This window comes from Callithrix jacchus, chromosome 4 (assembly GCF_049354715.1).
Source record: "Callithrix jacchus isolate 240 chromosome 4, calJac240_pri, whole genome shotgun sequence".
Taxonomy (NCBI): domain Eukaryota; kingdom Metazoa; phylum Chordata; class Mammalia; order Primates; family Cebidae; genus Callithrix; species Callithrix jacchus.
Window position 1 is genome coordinate 135,356,771 of NC_133505.1, and position 6,429 is coordinate 135,363,199.

The 6,429-nt window shown below is 38.1% G+C and overlaps 1 pseudogene; it reads right to left on the reverse strand.

Annotated features, from left to right (window-relative positions):
- Positions 1-2,164: 2,164 nt before the first annotated feature.
- On the reverse strand, positions 2,165-3,773 carry LOC100404627 (dnaJ homolog subfamily C member 7 pseudogene; annotated as a pseudogene).
- Between the last annotated feature and the right edge of the window lie 2,656 nt (positions 3,774-6,429).

Genomic DNA, 6,429 nt, shown 5'->3' on the forward strand with positions numbered 1-6,429 from the left:
GTATTTTTTTAAACTGTCTTTTCACAACTGTTTTTTGCTAATATAGAGAAATAGGATACATTCTTTATATTGATTTTGTAGTCTGTGACTTTGCTAAATTTATTTATTCATTCTAGTGTCTTGTTTTGTAGATTCTAGCAAAATTTTGAATTGAAGTATTGAGAATGGGCATCTTTGCTTTGTTTCATATGTTAAGTGAAAGGCTTTGATATTTTACTTAAGTAGCTATAGGTTTATTGTAGATTTCTTTCACCAAACTGAAGAAGTTCTACTCTATTCCTAGTTGCTGCAAATTAAAAAAACATTTTCAGAGATTTTATTTTTTATTTCTAGATTCTCATTTGTGTGTGTGTGTATGTGTATGCATATATATATATATATATATATATATATATATATATGCACACACATAACATTTTATTTTATTTTTAGGTAGAGTTTTGCTCTGTTGCCCAGGCTGGAGTGCAATGGTGTGATCTCGACTCACTGAAATCTTTGCCTCCCCAGTTCATTTCTTTTGCCTTAGCCTCCCGAGTAGCTGGGATTACAGATGCCCACCACCACACCCAGCTAATTTTTTGTATTTTAAGTAGAGATGGGGTTTCACCATGTTGGCCAGGCTGGTCTTGAACTCATGATCTACCCGCCTTAGCCTTCCAAAGTGCTGGATTACAGGCGTGAGCCACTACGCCTCACCTTGTTTATGTTTCTAAAAGGTATCTATTTCTCTTCTGAAGCTCCATTTATCTTCATTCATTATATCCATCTTTTTTGAAAATCCTTCAACACTTACGATACTTATTTCAATGTGATACTTTCTAATTAAAAAATCTGGATGATCTGTGAGTTTATTTCTATGACTTTCATTCTTGAGTATATATCACATTTTCCTGTTTCTTAACATATCTCATAATGTATCTAACTCTAAATATAGTGTTTGTATCTCAGAGTGTACAGGCCTAGTGGCTAGAGTAAGGGGCTCATTATTCAAATTCCACTGGGGTCATATTGAGCTGGTTTGGGCTACAGCTTTTAGTTTTGTTTTACCATTGGATTAATTTCCAGCAGGGTTCTGGAAGCTTTGTGCCCCAAAATGCATAAGACTGCATAAATTTGGTTCCATACCTTCATTTTACTGAGACTTCTTTCAGCAAAGTTCAAGAAGTTGTGGGAGAAATTGTCAGGAATATTGATTAGTTTTTACACCTAGGGCTCTTCCAGATTTCAGTCCTCTTTACTAGCCCACACAGTTTCTAAAAGCTAGGCTGGTTTCTCCTCATTCCTGCAAAGTCTTTCTATCTAGGACAGGCCACTAGCTGCCCACCAATATATAGGCAATATATGTACCCCCAAGCATGGGGGTTGTCTTGGCTTGCTTCTCCTTCCCATAAGGTTTATTTCTTGCTGAGATTTAGCTCCTCAAGGCTTCCAGGCATCCACATCTGTTGATACTCTGTAGAATATCATGTACAGTCATGCACTGCATAGCCATATTTTGGTCGACAATAGATGGCATAATATTATGAGAGGTGGTCTTATGAGATTATGATGGAGCTGAAAATTTTCTCCTATTGCCTGGTAACATACAGGCTGTCATAACATCATAGTGCAACACAGTACATACATGTTTGTGCAGATGTTGGTGTGAACAAACCTATTGTGCTGCTAGTCACATAAAAGTATATGATATACAAGTATGTATAGTACATAATAATTGATAAACAATGATGTGACTGATTTATGTATTTACTATACTATACTTTTTATCATTATTTTTAAGTCTATTTCTTCTACTTATCAAAAAACGTTAACTGTAAAACACCTCGGGCAGGTCCTTCAGGAGGTCTTATAGAAGAAGGCATTGATTGTTATCATAGAAGATGACAGCTCCGTGGGTGTTACAGCCCTTGAAAACATTCCTGTGGCACAGATGTGGAAGTGTAAGACAGCGATATTGATCCTGACCCTGCGTAGGCCTAGGCTAATGTGTATGTTTGTGTCTTCATTTTTAAAAATATTTTTTTAAATTCTTTTTTTTTTTCTTTTTTATAAAGTTAAACAGTAAAACGAAAATTCACAAGCTGCCTCCCTGTCTACTCCCCGCCTCCCTCCCCTGCCAGCATTGGTTCTCTTTGCTTCACCCACTCACAGAGACACAGGGCATCCAACTGAGAAAACAAAACTGCTCTAAGTACATGGAGACACGATGAAGGGAGGAGGTGAACTGTTTCCCCATTCAAGATTAAACTGAGCAAATCTGCATTTTCTGGGTTCTGGGTGGTTGCCCTTCATTAGCCAAACTGAAAAAAGAAATTCCCTGGACCAGATGCTTCAAAGCTGAAGCCCGCAGGACTGCTGAAGAACGCCTTGAAGATATTGTTTGCATCAGAATCACCCATATACAGGCCCTCCTCATCCAGGTCCTGTCCACTGCCATAGCGAGTTTTTTTTCTTGGCATCAGAGAGGATGGTAAAGGCTTCTCCAACTCCCATGAGCTTCTCCTCCTCCTCCTCCTCCTCAGCACTGGCTCCACTATGCTGATCTGGATGGTGCATCAAGGCCCATTTCCGATAAGCTTTCTTGATCTCGTCCTCAGAGGCATTCTTGTCCACTCCCAGAATTTTGTAGTAATCTTCCCTCTTACTCTTCTTCAGTTCCAACTTTGCATTTTTTAGGAGCTGTTTGTGTTCTTTTGTTTTTTCCATCTGATACACTTTTTCAGTCTCGTACTGCTTCTTCATACTGTTCTGTGTCCATGTAACACTGAGCTCTTCTCAAGTAGGCTTTTATGTAAGTGTTATCAAGCTTCACTGCATTGGTGAAGTCTTCTATTGCATCATCTAGTTTCCTAAGCTTGGAATTAACAGTACCCCGATTACAGTAGAGTTTTGCATTTGTTTTTATATTGTTGGGGTCTATCCCCAGGGCTTCTGTGTACAGTTCATATGCTAGTTTGTAATTTCCTTCCTTCAATGCTTTATTTCCATCTTCTTTCTTTGCTTTAAGTGCTTTGGCATTTCTGCAGGCAATGCAGGTCTTCTCATGGTCAGGGGCCATCCTGAGAGCCTGTGCAAAAAATTGAACTGCCTTCTCGATACAATCTGTGTAATAAAGGCAAAGACCTCGTACATACAGAGCATCTGCACTGGTGGAATCCATTCGTAGAATGTCACTAGCCACAGACTGAGCTTCTGAATAACAACCCAGCAATGTGAAACATTCTGCCTTGAAGATTTTGAAGAGATGGCAGGCAGGGGCAAATTCTAGAGCATGGTCCATGCAGAAAACTACTTTCCGAAATCTTGCTTCTCAAAATCTGTTTCTGCTATTTTCTCCTATTCCATGACTGCAGTAGAATTTTTGAACTCTTGCTGGGCCTGAGCATTTTTATGATCCAGTTCTAGGGCTCTCTGGACACTGTGACATGCTGCCATGGCATTCCTTAGAGAGGTGGTATTTGCCCTCTCATAGATGTCCCCAGACGAAACTGTCATCCAACCTCACTGACTGTTGCGCATCTCCAAGAGCTTCCCAGAACCTTCCAGCATCATCAAGGTGGCTGCTCGATTACCATAATAGCTAGCATCTTTAGGACACAACACATATCTATGGCTCTTGTGTAATAATTATAAGCTTCATTGTAATCTTTCTTGGCATAGTATGCATTTCCTTGTTCCTTGAAAGTCTCTGCTTCCCTCTTTGCCTCTTCGTCGTCCAGCAGCTCTGGCTCGGTTGCCACCATTACCACATTGCACTTCGTGGCAGCCGCCATCTTACCGCCAGGACCAGAGACTGTGTTTTCATTTTTAACAAAAAAACTTTAAAAAAATAAGAAAAATTAAATTTAAAAAAGCTAATAGAATAAGGATAGAAGAAATTTTTATTTATAAGTAGGACAAAAAGGACAGCTGAATGTTTGTACAGTTGTACAATGCGTTTCTGTTTTCAGCTAATTGTTACTTCAAAAGAGTCAAAAATTTAAAAATTAAAAATGTTATGAAGTAAAGCATTACTATTGGATAGAAACTTTTAAAATAAATTTAGTGCAGTGTAAGTGTACAGTGTATATAAGTCTATAGTAGTAGAGTACACTGATATCCTAGGCCTTCACATTCACTCATCACTCACTGACTTACCCAGAGCAATTTCCAATCGTGCAAGCTCCGTGTATGGTAATTTCCCTATATAGGTGTACCTTTTAAAAATCTTTTACATTGTATTTTTGCTGTACCTTTTCCACGTTTCAGTATGTTTAGCTATACAAATACTTATTATTGTGTTACAATAACCTACCGTACTCAGTCCAGTAACAAGCTATACAGGTTGCAGAGGTTTGTAGTCTAGGAGCAAAAGGCTGTATCATATAGCCTACATGTGTAGTAGACTATACATCTAAATTTGCACAACAATAAAATCACCTAAAGTTGCATTTCTCAGAACATATTCCTGTTGTTAAGGGACACATGTCTGTAGAATATTTTTATTATTTAGTATTTTTTCTTGGTGGATATATTTTTACATCCTTCTACATCCTACTTAGAAGCAGAACTGAATTCAGCCATCCTAAATTATGCCTTCTGTTTGTGGAGACAGAATATCTCTATTGTCTGTGTTTATCAACAGACCAATTTCTTTCCTGCCGTCTTTTTATTAAGGGTACAGCCAACCCTGAGTGCAGCTATGGGAAGGTCCAAGATTTTGTCTCTTAGTTTTTATTTGCACTTTAAAATACAAACCATTAGTTCATTGAAATTCCTTTGCACTCTGCTTGTTATCTGCCCTTTGCCATTAGCTCGAGGTAAGAGGATTCAGCTGCCTTCGGCCATAACTCTTTCCCAAAGCTTTTGCAAAACCTCCCAACCTTCCAAGAAGGTTTGCATCTTTCCTATAATTTTTCTCACTACCCTGACCGATCTCCTAAAACTGACAACTTTTCCAGAGGAAAAGTTATGATCATCTTATTCTTGAGATAAGTATCGTCTTGATGATTTTGCACATTCTACAGATTTCTCCGTGGTTTGTTTATATACAATAAGTAAGATTTTAGGATTGGAAAGGACCATTTTCTTGTGGTTCTCAGCCATTTTCTCCCTACTCAACACACCTGAAAAGGCAATCAACTCCTAACAGTAACCACTGGAGTGGTTCCCAAAAGGATAGTAGTTCAGAATTCAGGTGAAGGTTTAGGAGGCTACACAGTGACATAAGTAGTTTGATGAAGTTCTCCAAATAATTCTGGTATCTGGCAGGGTGTGGTGGCTCATGCCTGTAATCCCAGCACTTTGAGATGCTGAGGTAGGTGGGTCACCTGAGGTCAGGAGTTGAGATCAGCCTGGCCAACACAGCAAAACCCCATCTCTACTAAAAATACAAAAAATTAGATATAGCTGGTAGCAGGCATGTGTAATCCCACTACTTAGAAGGCTGAGGCAGGGGAATCGTTTGAACCCAGGAGGTGGAAGTTGCAGTGAGTGGAGATCATGCCACTGTACTCCAGCCTGGGTGACAGAGTGAGACTCTGTCTCAAAATAATAATAATAATAATGAAAATAATAATTCTAGAATCCTTTTTCTTTTCTGAAGGGTCATATATGTAATATAACTTTTATTTAATGAGGCAATTGAGAGTCAGTTTTGTCCAACATTGCTCAGAAAATCAGGTAAGAAAACAGAACTGGAAATGATGTCTATGTCTCTTGTTTTTAAATACAGTACTCTTTCTAATGCATCATGTTTTACTCTCGTCTTTATACACTTATCTTAGTGACAGTAATGATTTATCACTTAAGTTCACAAATGCATGTGGATTCTTTGACCTTTTTCTTTTTTAAAAAAATGGATTTTCTTTAATTGTTTTAAAACAGCGAGTCTCTGGCAGAAGAATACTCAGACATGAATTGCCTGAGTTATTCCTAGTTTGATACTTCCTGACAAACTCAAAGGTATCAATATATTTCTACCAGTTTTTAAGCAGATCTTGTCCTCTTATATTACATAAGGTTTTGGAACACCTTGTTAGAATGTTTAATCAGGGATGAAAATGTCCAAGCTCTTGCCCTAATGACTAATTCTGATTAACTCATTTAACCAATCTGGTTTATATTTCCATCCTGTGATTTCACTAATTTCATAAATTCAGACAGTCCTGTAACTAGGAGGATAATCTTAGGGGACAGCAGTTGATGATGCACAGTCCTTTTCTGATATCAGCACAAGCGGATGAAAAGAGGCATTGGTATGTAGCTGAAATCTGTCAGTCCCTGCTCATGGCACTTGGTTGTTAGGTGAGCAACAGAGCCAATCCCATCATATCAAAATTAATAATCCTACTCACGATGTAAATTATTTTACATCCATCAATCTAATTTCTGAGCTTTGTAAAATACCCTTATTTTTTTGTTATGTCTTGAACTTTCCTTTTGTCTCTT